We start from the raw sequence: 21,266 nt of genomic DNA, 5'->3' as shown, positions 1-21,266 counted from the left end.
GACTCCTGAAAAAGGGAGAGACAGGGTCAGGTCGAGAAGGCAACAGGTGGCAGCTCAAAACAGTGGAATAAATAGTTTTGTCTCTCCTTACAGGTTATTCCTTGTGGGTGAGGCTGTGGGGGAAAATCCCAAGGCAGGCAAGTGGTTGAAGGGCAAAAACAACAGAGACGAGACTCCGACACAGGAAGAACCAGGGGCAGGATCCAAGATGACCAGAAACTGTAGACACAAGAAACAAGGTAAGATATCCTCTCCATATACTCAATAAAACTGGCTAGAAGCACAAATACCCGGAAGGAATTAATGCTCCAGCGACGAGAAGAGCTTGACTGCAGCCTTATGTAGTAGAGGAGCTCGTCAGGTCGTCAGCTGTGGATGATTGGCGGCCATCTTGGAGCTGCAGCAAGTTCAACTCTTACAGTCAATAATTCATTCAAGAATAGATTATGGGTGTTTAGTATGGCTCAGTGGCTAAAATTGGTTAGATGTTAGAGAAATTACTTAATTTTCAGTTACCTGAATGCACAAATTCCTTCATTTATAGTTAAACTTTAGGAAATCAACTTTTTTTTTCCTTGTGAAAAAAATATCAAAATTAACTTTTGCTATTCATTTTGAATAGATTGGGGAAGGAAAACAGCCCAGGCAATGTAGAACTGCTATTTTGTAAAAATGTTGTGCTTGGTGATCTAATCATATTTTTGTTACAACTTCAGGTGTTGTGAACTGGAGGAAATATTCTGAAGAATTTCAGGCTGAGCACATAAAGCCTTATGTAATTTATGTCTGCTTAAGTGGTGGAGAAGAATGTAAAGATTGTGGTGCAGGTTTCTGGGGCAGTGGCAAAAGAGAGCTGAGGGCCTTCTACAGTGAAACCATTACTCCTGGGTACTGCACCCACTTTTGTGCCATGGATGCAGGGTTAGTAGTGTAGCTTTTGTACTGTGATGCCCACACGTTACAATAAGTAACAACTAGCAACACCCTAACTGTACTATGTTTTGTGTTTCCAATAGATGATATGATGACTTCTAAAAATGGATGTCCCAATAAATACAATAAAAAAAATTAAATGATGAATCAAATGTTGTCTGAGTATGACTAAGATTTTTATTTTACCTTTGGCCAAGATGTCAGTTTGAAATCAGGCTGCTTACTGCAAAACCAAGAGTTTTTTTTGAAGACAGTCTTCATTTGTATTGTTTTGTCGACTACGCTAAATTTAATTTCTAAAATACGGATAAATCTGATCTCATAATGCAGCATAAGCAACTGGGTATAAGTGTGAGGGCCAAAAGTCTGGTTATGTACTGACTCCTAAATGTGCTTGTTTTCTACTTTTATGTTGTTGTTTTTTTGCTGCTCCTTTCTTTAATGTGGGCAAATCTGAAACATTGTCACATGAACAAATGAGATAAAACTGGCTCTTTAAGTAATTTACATCAGCTCTTTTTTAAAACTGAAGGATTTTAAGAAACAGCGTTAACTCTACTGTCAAACACAAGAAGATTCTCTTGTTCTTGGTTGTAGGCTGCACCTGACAGGTTGGCTTGAGTGTGGTCTGGGTAAAATGAAATATGAAGCATCTGAAGCGAAACCTGCTCCCATTTGTCCAAAAAGTCTTGTCTCAATTAAAGATCATGAGTCCTATGACGAGATAATGACCAAAAACAAACGCTAAAAACAAAATTTGCTCTTTATAAGTTCTTTATGAGATCTGATCTGTGAAAGGAGCTGAAACATGGAGTAGGGTTGACCTTTAAAATGTGAGACAGCTGAGGAAGTTAACCATCCATCCATCCATCCATCCATCCATCCATCCATCCATCCATCCATCCATCCATTATCTTTACCCGTTTATTCCATTTTGGGTCACGGGGTTTGCCGGTGCCCATGTCCAGCAATCACTGTGCGAGGGGCGGGGTACACCCTGGACGGGTCGCAAGTCCATCACAGGGCCACATAGAGACAAACGAGACAAACAACCATTCACTCTCTCACTCACACCTAGGGACAATTTAGAGTTACCAATCAGCCTAACATGCATGTTTTTGGTCTGTGGAAGGAAACCGGAGTACCCGGAGAAAACCCACGCATGCACAGAGAGAACATGCAAACTCCACCCAGAAAGGCCCCTGGACCGGGGTTTGAACCAAGGACCTGCTCGCTGAGAGGCAGCAGCTCTACCAGTTGCGCCACCGTGCTGCCCGGAAGTTAACCAGTAAACAGAAATACCTGCTCCAGTTGCAGAAATCTTACAGAAACTGACAATCACTCATCTGTAGTGATTGCAAGTTGAACAAGAAAATGTGAAGTTAAAGGAAACATCCTTTGTCCCAAGGCCAGTTTAAGTATCATTAATATGTTTCTTTCTTTATGAATCAATTGTAACTTTTTTTTACATTTTTCAACAACCAAAATGGAATTTGTTTTTTAATGTTACGGCTAGTGTCGTGGCTTAGTTGTGTTCAAAACAGCTGAAGCGGTACCTTAGTTCAAAAGATTTATTTGACAACGGATTACAAGTATTCAGAAATCATTAAAAAAGGCTTAAAGAGTTTTCTTTTTAAGCAAGCCTATTCTGCCTCCACATGATTGTATCATTGATTTTAGTTGTTTGTATCATTGATTTTAGTTGATTTTATCACAGATTTTAGTTGATTTTATCACAGATTTTAGATGATTTTATCACAGATTTTAGTTGATTGTATCATTGATTTTAGTTGCACTCTGTAGCACTTTGAGATTTTTGTTAATGAAAAGTGCGTTACAAATTAAATTCATTATTATTATTATTATTATTAAACCATTACATTGTATGCATACAACGGGCATTTTACAGAACCGACCTTATTCAGCGTAGTTCTCCAGCAAATGCACTGACCTGCCCTCTCACTCTGCACCTTATCACAGATTTTTAGCAGCTCTGCCTCTGATTGGTTTAAACAACCTGTTGTCATGGTTACGGGGCTCTTCTGCCTGTTAGATAAGTCTTGGAGGTCACATACCAAAGATAAGTTTATGGCTCTTTGTTTAGACACGCTGGTGTTTTTAGCTGAAGATTTTACCTCTGAACTGATCACAATTGTTAAACGATAAATGCTACTTTCTATTATCTTTACTAATTATGTTTAAGCCAACTATATTAAGTTTAAGCAAACTATATTAAGTTTAAGGTAGAAAGATGTGTTCTAGATACTTTAATGTCCCTCAGTCTATGTGTGTGTGTGTCAGTCTATGTGTGAGTGTGTGTGTGAGCGTAGGTGTGTGTGAGTGAGCGTGTGTGGTGTGTGTAATACTCCGAGGCACCTTCCTGGAGTCTAATCAGTATCTTACCTGCTCTGAGCTGCCTGTAAATGTGAACTTATAAGAATGTGAATTTATAAGATTTTCTCTAGTTAATGTAAGATTATATTTAAGCAAACTAACTGGATTTAAGATTCTATTAAGGCAAAGTAACTGATTAATATTTAAATGATTGTAAGGTAGTAAAAACCCTTCAAAAAATGACACATACACATTTTATAACATGAAATTTCAAGCTTGATTAAAATAATAATAAAAGATAAAACATGAAATCCAACACTAGGTATTAAAAAAAAACTAACATTTCGCCCTCCCCACTACCCAGTTATGTTGCTCTTATTTTGAAATTTAACTGGAAGTTCTGTGTTAAGAGAGGCGGAAAAAGAAGTTATGGAGACGCCGCTAATGTCGAACCGAGACGCCGCTAATGTTGAACCTGAGACGCCGCTAATGTCGAACCGGTTAACACCATAGACATAATACGCTTGGGGTTAACACAATCTGACAATAGCGCATTGTGTTTAGACATAATGTGTCTGTGGTTACTGCATTTTATCGTTCAGCCTTTTTTTCTATCATCCAATCAGATGTGGCCGACCAGACACGCCCATTTTTCTATCGTCCAATCAGATGAGGCCAGCCAGACATGCCCAATTTCCTATAGTCCAATCAGATATGACCGCCCAGATACACCTTCCGAATTTGCCTGCAGAGATACCTACTTGGGCTCTGCAGCTGCTCAGGGTGCATGCTCAAGTATGAAGTCTGAACCCTCTGCATACAGTACGTGCATACGTACACGTGGATGAACGAACGCGGTAGTATACTGGGGGCTTTAGGCTTCATGCTCTGCATCCCTGCGTGTCCTCCTAAACGTAAGTTTGCTTCCCCTACAGCTTTTTGTTTTGTTTATTTAAAAAATAAACTTGTTACTTATTTTTACCGGAGTCTCTCATTGTCTTCCTGCACATGGGTTCAACACTCAGACGCAGATCATGTCAGGGTCTACGTTTACCAGAGCTATAGAGCTTAGATAAGAAAGCTGGATTTTCTCAAGCATTTATTCAAAATCCCATTGTTTGGTTGGTGAAACAGTTTAGACTTTTTTTTTTTAGCAAACTGCCTAAGCAAATATGTCTTTCTAAAAGTCATAGCACATTATTAATAGCACACTAGTCAAATCACACATTTTAATGTTTTTTTTTTCTTGTATAGCTTTTGTTAAAGTTGTGGGATAATGAATAAACAATTGTGATGCAAATAAAAACAACCAAACAGCAATGTTTAATGAGCTGATTTGCTGGTTCCATGTATTGTATTTACATGGGGCTGTGTTTTCTTTTAAGTATCTGTGACTGTCCCTCAGTGCAATCTAGTCTGCAGATATCCCAGCTTCCAATCCTCACAGAAAAACCTTAAATTAAGAAGTAGATAAGACAGCTGGTCATTTGGTCAGTAAATGAAGCTGATTTAAAATTAAATAGCACAAAGCACATACCTGGACAAAAGGGACTTAAATACACATGTAGTTCCTTCAGGGACACTGAGAGACACAGTCACACACCCTGATCTAAGTCTGGATGAATGTTATTGAGAGCTCTGTGAGGTAGACCACTGTAGTGTTTAGTATGTATTAATTATTGACAAACTAAAAAAAAAAAAACATTTGATGTGATCACTAAACCCCACATTTAGCATGTCTAGTGCCAATAGTGGCATATAGATCATAAAAAAAATAGTCTGAGATAACAGCACACTGCCTCAAGCAGCATTCCATCCATTCAGCCAGACAGCCAGGACAAGGACATCCTATTCCATGACTGATTTTTACCTTTATTATTGAGCATGAACTTTGATGTTTTGAACCACTTTGGCCATGGCTGCCTCAGACAAGTCGACGAGGGAGAGGGCAGACTCCAGAAACCATCTTATCACCATCAAACTGGTTGGTACACTATGCGAGTGTGCTGCGTATGGGACTGAGTGTGTTGTGGCTCCTCTGACTGACAGTCCTTTAGAAGAAAGCTAAAATGTTTCAACAAAAAAATAAACCGTCCAAAGGACCTGACTTAACATTGTTGGATTTTTTTTTAGCTGAAATATTGAGCATGAACTTTGATATCATAATCCATGATTGTGTTAGTGCTGAAGACGCTGCAAACCCTTGTTGCTCAACTAGAGAAAAAAATGTTTTTTTAAAGGTATTGCTTCAGTTAACAGACAACGCTGATGAATAGTCACATAAACCACATACATAACACTTCTGTTGCCCTTGGATCAAATGACCATTTAAGCCCCACTTTTAAAACTGATGCCTCATGGGTCATTTTGACCCATCCCTAGCAAGAGGGTTATACATCTGTGAACTAGATGGGGAAAGTGAGATAAAACGTTGGGTTTAGTGTGCAAGCTATGTGTGCATGCATGAAATCATCTTTCTCGTTATTTCTGTGCATCATATACAGGACTGGCATAATTACTACAGCGTTTTGGGTCAGTGTCAGTGATATGTGGATAAAAAACTTAAGATATTTCTGAAACAGTGATGTGTTCACAACAAGTAGTACATAAACCAAGAAAGCCATTAGCCTTATGCTATCCGTTGCTCTGGAAATGTTAAGCTTCCATTATTTGAAGCTGTATTGCGGTCCTTGCTCAGCTCACCTTTGGTATTTTCTTTATTTTACATCAGAGATGCCAGCTGCTCCAGTGTTATGGTAATGTTCATTTTGATAAGCCAGCAGTGAGGTTTGATAGACAGCGCCCTGAACAATAGGCACTCTGGCCCCATCGCTCTTGGCAGTTGGACAGGGACACAAAGGAGACATAATGAGAGGAGATAGCATTGTAATGGTAGGCTGCAGATGACAGAGACTGAAGGTATTTGAAGTTAGTCCGTGTGCATGTGTAGTGTGTTTGTGTGCAGTAGTACTTGGAGAAAGTGGAGTGTGTTGGCATGGGAGGATTTGTTTGCTGCAGTTTGATTGTTTGTGTGCAGCCATCTCTGTGTGTCACACTCGTGGAGCCGGAGACAAAAAGTGTGCCAATCAGTCTTTTCATTGACAGCTTGTTGGAAGAGCGTGCGTCTGTTTGTTTGCACGCGTGTGTTGTACAAAAATGCACAAAATTCACAACAGATCAATCAACAGCCTATTCTAAAGTAATGAACCAGCAGTCAACATCACCACCCACATTCTGTCTGATGACAGCTGCTTTGCGTGGCACTATTAAAATCAAATTCTTCAGATAAGCTTTTCTTCTGTTAGCGCTAACCTTTGGAATATTGAATGAAAACATTATTTAAAAGTTTTTCAAATGTATAAGATATTCAAAAATCTAAATGTTTACCAGTTTACCAGTAGTTCTATGAAATTATTTTATCATCACTGTCACATTGATTCACAGGATACAAGTTTAGTCTTTGTGTGAAAGGAGTTAAAAGGTATTGGAATTTTAAATTAACCTGCTGGAAAGGTGGAACATGTAGGAGAACGATGTGGAGCATTACAAGATGATTGCACATATAGGCTGCTTATACAGCGAGCACACACATTTATTCCTATCAGAAGGTCTTGTGTGATGTAATGCATCGCAATGCAGAAGCACTCGCATAAATACTGGCTTCAAAGTTTCTGTGGAGCTGGAAGTTGTACTTGTGTTGCAGGCCATCCGGAAGTTTTTACTTACATGAGTTACACATTTGACAGAAAAAGTGGGCAGGAAAACATGTTTATAATAATTTGCCTGGTCTTCTGACTGCTGGGTTAATTTTTAAATGAGTAAAAACAAAAAAGAACAAGAATGTGGAGTGAAAGTAGCATTCAGAATGCATATTCCTGGAAATCTTCAGTAATATGTCAAGGTGTCCCTGGACAGGACACTGAAATGACAGTACAGGTTGCGTTGTAAAGGGCCTTGAGTACCTGGTTGGCTCAAAAAAAGCTATATAGTACATTTCATTCACCATTAGCGATCTGATTCTCAGACATAAGCTGAACAGGCTCTACATGCACAATTTTGTACTTGGAGTTGTCAGCCAGCAAATCCAGGAAAATACTCATCTACAAGTTCAGCATACAGAAAAGTGCCTGTGCTGATTAAATCAGCCTTGTTTAATCTTAACTTCATTTTCCAAACACCAGTAAGTGCCTGCACTACGAATACAGAGTCCTCACGGAACCAACTGGAAATCTTGCCCGTGTAAAAGACTTAAGAAAATTAAAGCCGACTTGTGGTTTTTGCATCTTAAAGCTTCTTGACCCATTATCAAGGTGTTGGGATCAGTGCCAGGGTTTGATAACAGGAAGTGTTACAGTGGTGTTTACTTGGGTCACATGAGATGTGTGTTTGTTACTACCATTTTCAAAAAGGCTTGGCTCTGGAAATGTTAAAATGCACTTTATGTGCAATATTGCGAGATGTCACTCTCATAGTAAGTGCTAATAACGACTTCTTCCACAAGTTTTAGCTTATTTGTCAAATTGACTGCAGCATATTTCTCTTTGCGTAGACTAATGTCAGTTTTAGTTCCTGTAGTTTTTGCAGAAATACCTAAATGTGAAGCAGTGTTGGAGAAAAACGAGACATTCAAAACCAGAAATCAATGTATATTTTATACCATTTAGGGATTTTATCATTCTTGATTTACTGTATGGAGTTTTGGTGAAACATACAAAAGCAAACTACAGACACTATGCACACAACAAAGACGAACACATAATATTTTATGAGGTCAGATATCTGGAACACACAAATTAATCATTTTTTTCATATTAGATTTGTTAAAAGGTGCAGATCTTGTAAAACTCAAACTGATCAAATAAGTACAAGGCAAGAATAATGTGTCACAAGAAATGAAATGAAATGCTCACAGAAAGAGAAGGGGTTTCTGAGCTGAAAGAAAGCTAAAAATAAAAAAGTTTATGCATTTTATGCAGACTGTGGCAAAGAGGATTTGAAAAGATGCTTTAATAGGAAGCAGTATACAAAAATTATATGCAAACACTTAAAAATCTCTACATGGAAGCACAAGATGTTAAATATTTCAACTATATGACAAAAATGAAATATTGCTGGCATGAGTGATAATGATATAATAGTTGTATTGTACAGTAAATAAGGATTGTTGAATATAATTATATAAAGAGTTGAATGGGTGTAGAAATGAGTGTGTTTGCTTCTTCCTACTTGTTTTTGAACAGGGAAATGTTATTTTGTATTTGCATTCCATGGCATTTGATAGACATGCTAAATATGACCTATTTAGTATGCCTTTCATATTTTTCCTGTCTGCTTTTTTTTTTTTTTTTCAGTATGTTGAAAAGATATTCGATTTGAATTTCACTATATCCAAATATTTTCTGAGAGTTTAAAGATAAGCAAAACATGAAGGAGAAGGGCAGAAAACATGGCATGTCATGAAAGGGCAGGGAAGTGAGCAGATGGGGGGCCAGCGGGGGCCGCTGATCATGACAGTTTGTGCCGGGGGACTGGATCTTTGGGATGAACCAGTCTTTGCCATAATGTATTTTGGGGTTTAAAAGCCACTGGGACGTTATGTTTAGAAAATAAACGTCTCAGTTTCTCTGATACTCCCTCAACATACGGAATGACCACTGGTCTGGGTTCCTCCTTTTCACCTGATGGCTGACTGGAGTCCTGTTAGGGTTTCTTCTCTGCTTTCAGGATGGCCCAGTTAGGATATCCACTTTGCTCTAGAGCCTGTCTTGTGTGGGATTTCTCCTTCTGCCTGGCTCCTGAGTTAGTGGGGGACGCTGTCTGCTCTGTGGTACAGAGTCCTGATGATTCCTAACTTGTGCTTGTTACATCTTGTGGGCAGCTGTGGCTGAGTGGCTAGAGCAGTCGTCCTCCAATGCAAGAGTTGTGGGTTCGAATCCACCAGCAGTCACATGCCAAAGTGTCCCTGGGCAAGACACTGAACCCCTCATTGCCTCTGATGTGTGTCCCATCGGTGTCTAAATGTGATAAAGCACTGATTAGTTTCTTTAGAATGATTTGTTCAATTAACTTTGTAGAGATCTAGTAGAGTGCTGTATGAATGGGTAAATGAGGCACAGATTGTAGTGTAAAGCGCTTTGATCAGATAGAAAGGTGCTATATAAGTACAGTCCATTTACCATTTGTGCTCCAAAGGGTGAAGGGAGTCAAACTGCAAATACTGGTCTTTGTGGGTGGGTTCGCGATACACCTCCGTTTGCAAATGTCCTCTATCAGAGACAGAGACCTCACAGTCCAAGAAAGTCCAACCTGTCATTTTTTACATCTTCTCGTGTGAACTTGATATATTTATCCACAGAGTTGATGTGATCAGTAAAATGTTGGAGAGATTTAATTTTAACCCAGCTGTCGTCAACATACCTGAACCAATGACTTGGTGGTGTCCCTGAAAAGGACGTCAAGGCTCTCTTTTCTACCTCCTCCATGTACAGGTTGGCAACAATAGAAGAAACTGGAGACCCCATAGCACACCCATGTTTCTGCCTATAATATTGCTCCCCATATGTGAAGTAGGTTGACTGCAGGCACAGTTTCAAGAGTTGTCACAGTTGTTCTGTGGAAAGCGTGGTCCTACTGCTCAGAGTGGTGTCTGATTTTAATTTTAAACTGACCACCTCTACTGCATCATCAACAGGAATGCACGTAAAGAGTGATGTGACATCAAAAGACACCATTGTTTCATGAGTCTCCATGATGACATCCCTCACCTTGTCCACAAAGTCCATGGTGTTCTGTATGTGGTGTTCTGAGCTGCCAACTAAAGGGATGAGTACACTGATACTGTATATTTTACCTCTACATTAGATTTATTGTTCTGGGTACAGTTTTAAAAGGCAATAGCCTATGCTAGGTTATCTCAACATTAGCTTGCTAACTTGAGAGAGACATAACTAAATAATAGCAGGTTGGAGGATTGAAGATAATTTATTATTGTTGATTTATTTTACAGATTAGTTAAAATAAACTTACCATGCTCTGTTCAGCAAAATACACTACACAGTTGCTCCCTGCTTCATCTGTGCTGAACCAAAAAAGTCAATGCTCAATAATCCAGGAATACATTCCAACATTTTTCAGTCAGGCCATCTGGACAGTTTCTTCTTTTGCTGAAACGTTTCGCCTTTCATCCGGAAGGCTTCATCAGTCAAGGAAACACACAACACAAAACTAATTCTTCCCCAAACAACTGGTGTGTGTTGGGGTGTTGGAAGTACTGAAAAAGGAAACAGCAGCAACACTGAAATGCAACGCAAAGCAGGAAGTTTTGCAGCTTTAATAATTAGTAGGCAATCTTTCATAAGGTTGGAGGAGTGTGAGCGTGAAATCTTGTATAAATCAGCAGAATTGAGCTGACTGTCCAAATTGTGGAGCACATAAATGACCAAATTTAGCTAAATCTTTCAAACCTTTTTGCAAACATAACATTTTGCACTGACCTTCTTATAGGTACTGGTTTTCCTTGTACTATAGAGAGTGATTCACTAGAATATGTTATGATTTAAAATTAAAAGTGACATTAATTCAACCTTTATTACAGGTTAATCCCATTGAGCCTCGGGGACCCACTTACAAGAGAGACCTGAAAAAAGAGACCTATAGATATTACTCCTTTAAAAAAGTACAACTTAAATTTTCAAGATGCCAGTAACATTCAATATAAAAACATGCTTTTTTAAACAAAAGTAAATTATTTTTTGCTGTGAATATTAAAACACATATCTAATATTAACACTGCATTTACAAATTCTTAAAACATAACATTCAACACTCATAATATTAAGGTACCCATTAAGGCAGGTGGGGAGTGGTGGCACAGATGTAATCGGAAGGTTGCTGGTTCAACTCCCCAGACGGACAACATCAAAATTTGGGTGGGAAAGGTGAAGCACCCACACCTGCCTCCACCCTCATTTGCCCCACACTGGGCCCTTGAGAAAGGCCTTTAACCCCCCCTACGCAACCTAGATAGCAGCTCTCTGCTCCACACAGAGGGCTGTGGTAGCTTGGTGGTCTGTGGTTACGTCAGGAAGTGCATCCGACATAAAAACAATCGCCAAGTCTTTGTGATAGTTAGATCACTGTGGTGACCCCTGAAGAAGGGAGCAGCTGAAAGAAAAACAAATAAAATAATTAAGGCATCAATAAAAAGCACTAGTTAGTCAGATGACTAAGGAAAACTACAAGTTTAGTGAACATAAAAAAGGACTTTACATCTTTATACAACGTTATATTTTTTGGGACTGCATTAGCTTGATGGTCAGTACCATGGTCTTGTAGCCCTGAGGTTGTGGGTACAACTCCAGGTTGTGGCAGGAAGAGTATCTGGCATAAAACAATTGCTAAATCTTTCATGCACATTTGGCCACTGTCACGATTCCTGAAGAAGGGATCAGGCAAAAGAAAGTTTATAAAATGTTATACAGTGATCCTTCACCTATCACAGCGGTTACGTTCCAGAGACCCCAGCGATAAGTGAATATCCTTGAAGTAGCAACATTATATTTTTTATTATTTGTATCTATATATTAAGGTTTTATAAACCCTTCCCACACTCTTGCAAACCTTTCCAACTCTTAGCTTTACCCTTCGCGCACAATGCTGCAATGAAAACTTTAGTCCACACCCACCTGCTGTGTGGACCCAAGCCTGGTCTGTATTTGCACTGTAGGCTCCCAAATAGTATTTTTCTTAAGCTATTTAGGAACGTGTGAGGCCCAGATCTTAAAGGGCTGTGCCTATACTCATAGAATATAGGGTTACAGTATGTAACCAACGTTCTATTTTGTATAGGCTTCACACTTCAAGGCTTGCTATTAGGTTAAAGGCAAAGTAGGATCCTCCCTGGGTCCGTTCAGTACCACAATCACACAGATATCTACTTACATTCTTTGAAAAAATCCATATTGAGCCTTCTATTTGTGCGTAATTATGTGCCACTGAATCTGTGCACCTGAGGTGTGCTGAGCTGCACAGAGAGAAATGATATGTGTCAGACTGAAAGCTGACATGTCAAACTCTGCTGCTGTGAGAAGAGGCCGGATGGAGAGCTCACTAAAACATCTGCATCATCAATCTGACAAAACTCTAGGAAAGAATGAGTCAGGGAAAAGCTGGAGACATCACACAAATAAAAATGAATGAATGAGCATGGAGAACCAAGGAAGCTGCTGTGCAGATGTCCTGCACTGACACTCCTCCATGCAGAGCCATGGAGGGTGATATTCCTCTGGTGGAGTGAGCTCTGAGCCTCTCTGGAGGCTGAGATCCAGAGGAAATATACGGCTGTGACACAGCCTCACACAGTATGTGTGACAGGTGCTGAGCAGACAGAGGAAGTTCTTGACATTGATCTTTGAAGGGCACAAACAGATGCTGAGAGCAGTGTGATGCAGCCGTGCACACTACATACCTTGCCAAAAGTATTTGCTCACCCATCCAAATTATTGGAATCAGGTGTTCCAATCACTTCCACGGCCACAGGTGTATAAAATGAAGCACCTAGGCATTCAGACTGTTTTTACAAACATTTGTGAAAGAATGGTTCGCTCTCGGGAGCCCAGTGAATTCCAGCGTGGAACTGATAGGATGCCACCTATGCAACAAATCCAGTCGTGAAATTTCTTCGCTCCTAAATATTCTACAGTCAGCTGTATTATAAGAAAATGGAAGTGTTTGGGAATAACAGCAACTCAGCCATGAAGTGGTAGGCCACGTAAACTGACGGAGCGAGGTCAGCGAATGCTGAAGCACATAGTGCGAAGAGGTCACCAACTTTCTGCAGAGTCAATCACTACAGACCTCCAAACTTCATGTGGCCTTCAGATTAGCTCAAGAACAGTGCGCAGAGAGCTTCATGGAATGGGTTTCCATGGTCGAGCAGCTGCATGCAAGCCATGCATCACCAAATGCAATGCAAAGTGTCAGATGCCGCGGTGTAAAGCACGCCGCCACTGGACTCTAGAGCAGTGGAGGCACGTTCTCTGGAGTGACAAATCACGCTTCTCCATCTGGCAATCTGACGGACAAGTCTGGGTTTGGTGGTTGCCAGGAAAACGGTACTTGTCTGACTGCATTGTGCCAAGTGTAAAGTTTGGTGGAGTGGGGATTAAGGTGTGGGGCTGTTTTTCAGGAGCTGGGCTTGGCCCCTTAGTTCCAGTGAAATGAACTCTGACCGCTTCAGCATACCAAGACATTTTGGACAATTCCATACTCCCAACTTTTTGGGAACAGTTTGGAGCTAGCCCCTTCCTCTTCCAACATGACTGTGCACCAGTGCACAAAGCAAGGTCCATAAAGACATGGACTGCAGAGTCTGGTGTGGATGATCTTGGCTGGCCTGTCCAGAGTCCTGACCTCAACCCGACAGAACATTTTTGTGATGAATTAGAGCAGAGACTGAGAGTCAGGCCTTCTCGTCCAACATCAGTATGTGACCTCACAAATGCGCTTCTAGCAGAATGGTCAAAAATCCCCATAAACACACTCCTAAACCTTGTGGACAGCCTTCCCAGAAGAGCTGAAGCTATTCTATCTGCAAAGGGTGGACCAACGTCATACTGAACCCTATGGATTAGGAATGGGATGTCACTTAAGCTCATATGTGAGTCAAAGCAGGTGAGCAAATACTTTTGGCAAGGTAGTGTAGCAGGAGAGTGCACACATAGGGCAGAGGAGATGAAAGATGGTGTCCTCCTCCACTTGCACAAGCGGTCATGTCGTACAGTATGTACCACAAAATCCCATGATATAGCAAAAACTGAGTTACATTCATCCATCCATTATCTTTTACCCGCTTCTTCCATTTTGGGTCATGGTGGTCGCCAGTGCCCATGTCCAGCAATCACTGTATATATAAAACCCACTATACAGTGAAGCTGCACAAATTGAACCACAATATAATGAGGGATGATTGTATTTTTTGTATCAAACAATTTTAACACTAACCTTTTTCTTAATGTAACAGTAAAGTTGATGTATAAAGCTCAGTAACGTTGTATAGTGTTAGGCTTTGCATGAGGTGTAGGCGTTAAGTGATTTTTATGTGGTATGGTGGCCTTACAACAGCTCCTTCACCAATTTATATGCTTGTATCCACATTTGAAAGATTATTTCACGTCTACTCCACTAGAACTAGCTCACAGTCTTCACTGTGCAGTTTGACTGTCTGGTTCTCATCAAAATTATATTAAAAAAACTGCATCAAATGATCATGAAACTTTATAGAGAAGGGAAATGTGGGAAAAAACACCTGAGCACTGAAGCCTGAACACAAATTAAAACTGAACTAACAATTAGAATTAGTCTAAAGAAAAATCTGTATTGTCTACATTTCTTTCTAGTCTTGTAATTGTTTGGGCATGGGCCAGCTCAGTTAGACAGACGTTCAGCACCAGGTTGTGTCCTTTTATAATTTACTCATAACTTTTAGTATTTCCTAAAAATGCAAAACTTAGGCTGATTTAAAATCTATATTCAATTTAAAAATATACAACTTGTGAAATTACCAAGGATTGCAGTCAGTCTGAAGACACACACCTGCAAACAAGAACATCTAAAAAACATCTCAGACCAAGCAGCCGTATTTATAGAGTGGAATGTGGTTCACATCTTTATTAGTGACTTTGGCACCCAATCTGTGCACCTTGTGACAGTGATGGAGCAGTCCATCTCAGCCAGATTGCAGAGAAGGGTGGTGGGTTGTAAGGGGGAATAGAGGTGGACTGACCCACATCCTGAAGGGAGAGATTCATTTCATTACCAGACTCCAGAGAGACGGAGTAAGAATCCAGGAAAGGGGGTGTGGAGGTGGAGATTCATTTCATTACAGAAGCCCAAAGCAGAAAGCTGTCCCTGTGGTGACAGATTGCTTCTGCAAATGCCTCTGATGTTCAGAGTGAAGATGTGAGTCAGCTCTGCAACTGATTAAGTCAGAAACATATCGAGATACACTGCTCAGCTTGCAGACTCTGATCACTTGGACTCACAAACCTATACAAATACACTCCTTCCTGCTGCAGATTGGTGTACACCTGCAGAAAACACACATCTACAGTAACACAAGTTCTTACAGCTCTGCTGATGTTTGTTGGCTCTCAGTTTTAGAGCAGACTACCTGCAGCAGTGAGCGGGCAGCTCTGTTCAGCTGGACTGTGAACACAGAAGCATTAAATGAGCTCTCACAGAACCTGCTATAATTCAGTGGGAGGTGCTGCTCTACATTCAATGATCCATGAAGCCAGGAAAACGGAGGAGCCAAGTCACCTGAAAATCCCCATATTGTGACTGACAAATACTTTTTCACATGCTGCAAGAAAATAAGAGTACCACATACAGCACATTATACACCCGTCAACAAACTTGTACAGGTTCAATGTCATGAGTGAATTAGTTGTTACTTCCAGACTAGGCCTAGTTTGAACTTTGACCTTGATTTGGGACTTTGACCTTGGAGCTGGGGTGATGAAAAGCAAATGCAATACTCTCTATATGGATGGTGCATACTGTATACGTCTGAAGCTTTGTTAAATTAACTTGAGTGGACCAGAAGTCATGGAAAGCACAAGAGAAAGTTTAAGGATGGATGGGCGGTGACATTACCATTATACGTCCTGCCTTCGACAGGCGTATAAAAGCTAATCAATTTGTGCTGTAAAACTAATTTTACCACATTTATGACCATTGCTGAACAGAGAATTCAGTAGAAATCTTTTGTGACCTCTTTTATAGTCTTAAAAGCTGCCTTTAAAGGCCTAACTGTGGCAGCTGTGGCTGAGTGGTTAGAGCAATCGTCCTCCAATGCAAGAGTTGGGAGTTTGAATCCACCAGCAGTCACATGCCGAAGTGTCCCTGGGCAAGACACTGAACCCCTTATAGCCTCTGATGTGTGTCCCATCTGTGTATGAATGTGATAAAGCACTGATTAGTCTCTGTGGAATGATTTGTTCAATTAGCTTTGTAGAGATCTAGTAGAGTGCTGTATGAATGGGTAAATGAGGACACAGATTGTAGTGTAAAGCGCTTTGAGTATCTTGATCAGATAGAAAGGCACTATATAAGTACAGTCCATTTACCATTTAACGATCCTTGAGTGAATGTCTATCACCCGCCTCCTCTCATGCCAGAGGTTTTGACTTAGATCATCTGTATACTGTATAAGAAACAACAAAGTTGTAGTCATTGTGGTCTTTGAAAATAATCTGATGCACCAAATCACACAATATTAGATTAAAGCCAATGGTTAGTTTCTGAGTTTTATTAAGTCCCTCCCAGTGGTTTGTGAGATATTTTGCTAATAAACCAACATGATTGAGTCCAACAAATACTGACAATGTTTTGAGCAAAGATGTTTTGTCATGTGGTTTACTCAGTGGATGTGTTGAAGATGACTGTCAACTACTCACTAAAATGTATGCAGCCTGTCAGCAGGCTCTAAATGATGCACCTATAGAAGTTAGTGAGGATGCTGGTGCTCGTACCAAACTTCTTTAGTCTTCTTAGGAAGTAGAATCTTTATCAGGCTTTCTTGACCACAGTGTCTGTATGTTATGTCCAGGACAAATCTTCTGTCATGTGAACGCCAAGGATCTTGAAGCTGCTGACCTGCTCCACCTCAGATTTTATTATATAGATGGGCTGGACTTCATGCTGTGTCCTGAAGTCCACTAGCAAGAGCTTCTAAAGAAGAACGTGACCACTGTGAGAATGATATCAAGAAACAAACATATTTGCAAGTACTGTATATATTAAAAAAATATAAAAACAAGAAGCACATTGTAACAACGTTAAAGGCAACTTTTAATTATATATGCTGTTTACATTGCTTGTAAAGGGGATGAAGTAAACATCTGCCAAGTATTTTTTTGTAAAATTGTTTGAGTGGAATTTGAAACAACAAACTGCACTAGGTCCATCAGACTGACAAATACTGGCTGTTTAACAAAAATATGAACACCGTACAAAGGTTCTAAGGGAAGCATATATAAAGTAAAGAGTATTGATCCAAGCACTGAACCCTGAGGAACCCCTTGACTACCTCTGAAGTATGAAGAAGATTCATCATTTACATTTACAAATTGGATTTCTTTTTTCTTCTTTCAGCTGCTCCCTTCTTCAGGGGTCACCACAGCGAACTAAGTTGCACAAAGACTTGGCACCTGTTTTTATGCTGATGTCCTGACACAACAACAGACCACCGATCTACCACAGCTCTCTGTGGGAGCAGAGCGCTGATATCTATTGTGCCCGGGGGAGCAACTGTTGGGGGGTTAAGGGCCTTGCTCAAGGGCCCAGAGTGGGGCAAATGAGGGTGGAAGCTGGTGTGGATGCTTCACCTATCCCACCCACATGTGATGTTGTTGGTACCGGGAGTTAAACAGGCGATCTTCCGATCACATGCCCACCTTGTCTAACATCTGCGCCACCACTTGCTCCTTTACAAACTGGAATCTATCAGATAAATTTAATTTAAACCATTTTAGAGCTGTTCCTGTAATCCTAATATCATAATTCAAGTCTCTATAATAGAATATTCTATCAACTGTATGAAATGCAGCACTGAGGTCTAACAGTACCAGTATAGACGTCTGTCCATTGTCAGAGGCCATGAGAATATCAACTTTCACCAGTGCTGTTAATGAGCTCTAAACCCTGACTGAAACTCCTCAAACTAATGATTTCTGTTCAGATGTTCACACAATTGATTTGCAACTACTGTTATATTAACGGGTGTACCCAGAATGAAAGGACAGAGATGAACTGAGACCAGGACTCAACAGCAGTTTACAGTGTTTATTTACAAAGTGGAATAAGAGGGAGACGTCAGGGAGGAGAGCTGGATTACAAAGAAAGTTGAGGTTAGAACAGGGAGCGTTGACCCAATGGTTTCCAGGGCAAGGAGTAAAACGGAGGTCCAAGGAAAGAAAGCATGTGGTTGGCATAGAGCAGCTGAGAAGGATAAGGAACTCACAATGGACTCAAGGCAGGACTGGTAGACGACAGGGTTAACTCATTGGTGGAGAATGTCCCAGCATCTGCTGAATGGTCTCTCCAGCTTCTTATACTCCTCTTGCATGAAAAGCTGATGATCTGCTGCTGTCAATTATTGTCCTGAGTGGAGGGAGGAAGAAGGACAGGCAGAACTCCTACAACTACTTTCTCAAGATTTTTTTAGATTAATTTAAAATATTTAGATTAGATATATGTAGGTCTGTAAATGGCTAGAATTCCTGTATCAAAATCAGGTTTCTTAAGTGTGGCAAGCTTGGGAGTAGGGATGTTATTTTTTATTTTATTTTTTAAGCTTACAGCAACGTCACCATAGTACTTTCACCCAAGGAAACAATTTATATACAAAAAGGCACGGCTACCCCCATGACCTGAAAAGGAAGAAGCGGGTAAAGATAATAGATGGATGGATGGAAGGCACTTAGGTTTGTTTACAAAGTAAGCAGGAGATGGTGTTCCAAAATACAATATAAATTTTATCAAACACTATGTTAAAACCAGTTTTAATGGAAGCAGTAGTGATTCTTAACACAAAAAATGTTTAGCCAATCTTCTTTCAGGTAAGACACTGCCTGATTGTGGTGACTCAAACAGGCTGTGAAAGCCCATCAAAGCAGGCCAGAGCAAAGTAAGGACAGCTGGGATCCGGCTGAACCAGCTGACCTGTAGCAACTTAATCAAAACAAGCAAAAAATAAAAAATGGCAAAAACAATTCAAAGCTGTACTAAAATGAGCAGAACAATGCAGCAAAACAAAGCAACAGGGCATCTTGCAGGACTGGCGTGACATCTGTCTCACTTGTGCTGATCACATCATCCGAGGATTCAAGGTTCTTTATTGTTGTTTGCATCACATGTGATACATGTGGTGGAACAAAATTTTACACAGGGTCCCAGTTACATCCAACAATAAAATGTATAAGAAAAACAGTAATAAGATCTAAGATATGAACTAAGAAAAACAATAACTAAAAATAAGCTAAGCACTAGTAGTACAAAAACAATACGCCGAACAGCAGCACGAACATGAGTCTGTGTGAGCAGATGAGCACGAATGAACACAGCAACATGAAATAAATTCATCATGATGAGATTTTTTTCACACTGATTATCCTGGTTAGAGATTCATGAGTCTAACGGTCTCAGGGTAGAAGCTGTTTCTCAGTCTAGTGGTTCTACACTTAATGCTCTACAACCTCCTGCCTGAGGGAAGCAGGGCAAAGAGTGTATGTGCTGGGTGAGTGGAATCCTTCATGATGCAGGTGGCCCTCTTCCCGCATCTAGAGGTCTGTGATGGTGGAGAGGCTGACTCCATCAGACTTCTGTGCAGCCTTCACCACTCTCTGCAAAGCTTTTCTTTCTGCAGCTGTGCAGCCTCCATGCCACATCATCTGAAGAGAGGAGAAAGTCACACCCTCTGCGACAGGCGACTCACATGCCAGTCATACTCGAGAGGAAAGGAAACAATTCTGTCCCAACCTTTAGTGGACAGCAACACATCGAGCACTAGCTGTCAAAATAAAATCAGTTAACCACTGAGTCCAGACCAGCCAACTTCAAGTGAAACAGACAATACATACCCACACAGGTAATGCATAGTGGAATGCTGATCAGGTGCATGCAGCAGCACTGCCTGTTAAACTGAATGTCAGTAACACCAAACAGTCAGAGTCAGAGTTTCTTTATTTGTCATTCACATCACATGTGGTACATGTAGTGGAACGAAATTTTGTACACTGGGTCCCAGTTACATCCAACAAATACCTCTTTAAACAGTCTAGTTGGGATGGATCTAGCAGACCTATTGATTGTTTAGATGAAGTTATTATTTTTGACAATTCAGAGAGCTCAACAGGGCAAAAACAGTTCAAACATAAATCAGGTTCTGGTGACATTTCTAAAGCTGCCTCATCTGACAGAACCAGAGGCAATAGTAGGAAGGTTGGTGTAAATGTTCTCTCTAATTTAAATAATTGTGTTAAAAAAGGATCTCATGAAGTCATCACTGCTTATAGCTGTAGGGATACACGGCTCAAAATAAGTAAGACTTTCCATTAATCTTTCAATCGTCTAGTTATAGTACTGAACAGAAACCTGGAATTATTTTCAAGGTCTTCCAATATTTTTTTATTGTTTTGTTGTCATAACCTCTGAATGTAAAAACACACATTTTATTGCAGTGACTGTCTAACAATTACCTGACTTTATATGAGCTCATAGCCCAACAAGGTTTGCCCTACAGGGATGCCTTAGTGTTTGTGAACGTTTTGGAATAATTTATATTTTAATTTATATTTTTGTATCACCATGATTTATAGAACTTGGGCAGTGACATAATAAAGTTTATTCTGACATAATGGATGGCACTTTATTATTTTGTACCGCTACTACATGCATTTATTGTAGCATTAGTATACAGCTAGTTGTGTAGAAATTATTCTCAAGTAAAGCCCAGAGCAAGATCTTTGTACAGCATTAGAATTGGATTTTTAAGGTTTGAGCTGGATGGTGGGTTATTGACACCAAAAGGGCCACATATCAGTTCATTATCAAACCTGGTTCAGACTTTAGAACACTTAAGAGACATGGAGGTGCATTCAGTCAGTAGCCAGACTCAGACTAGTCTGATTCAGGCAGCAGGTCAACCTGCATCAAAAAGACAATCTGGACAAGGGAAAAAAAGACAAGTCACCCAGATGACCTGACACATGTAGCATCAATCGGTAGCTGCAGTGAAGATGGCTTACTCTGTCAAAACACTATTTGAATTTCTGACATTGTCTGTGGACCTTGGCTGTGGGTGATGTGTTCCCACCATTTTCCACCTTTGAATGGTAGTCTCTGATCTCTAGACAGGAATTAAGACCACCATATAGTTTAGCTTTCCAGTTCCTAAAACAAAACCCTCTTGCCTCATAGAATTTTAGCAGTATGGAAGA

Source organism: Nematolebias whitei, chromosome 16 (assembly GCF_014905685.2).
Source record: "Nematolebias whitei isolate Nwh7 chromosome 16, NemWhi1, whole genome shotgun sequence".
In the NCBI taxonomy this organism is placed as follows: Eukaryota; Metazoa; Chordata; class Actinopteri; order Cyprinodontiformes; family Rivulidae; genus Nematolebias; species Nematolebias whitei.
Note: the sequence above shows the minus strand (reverse complement) of the source record.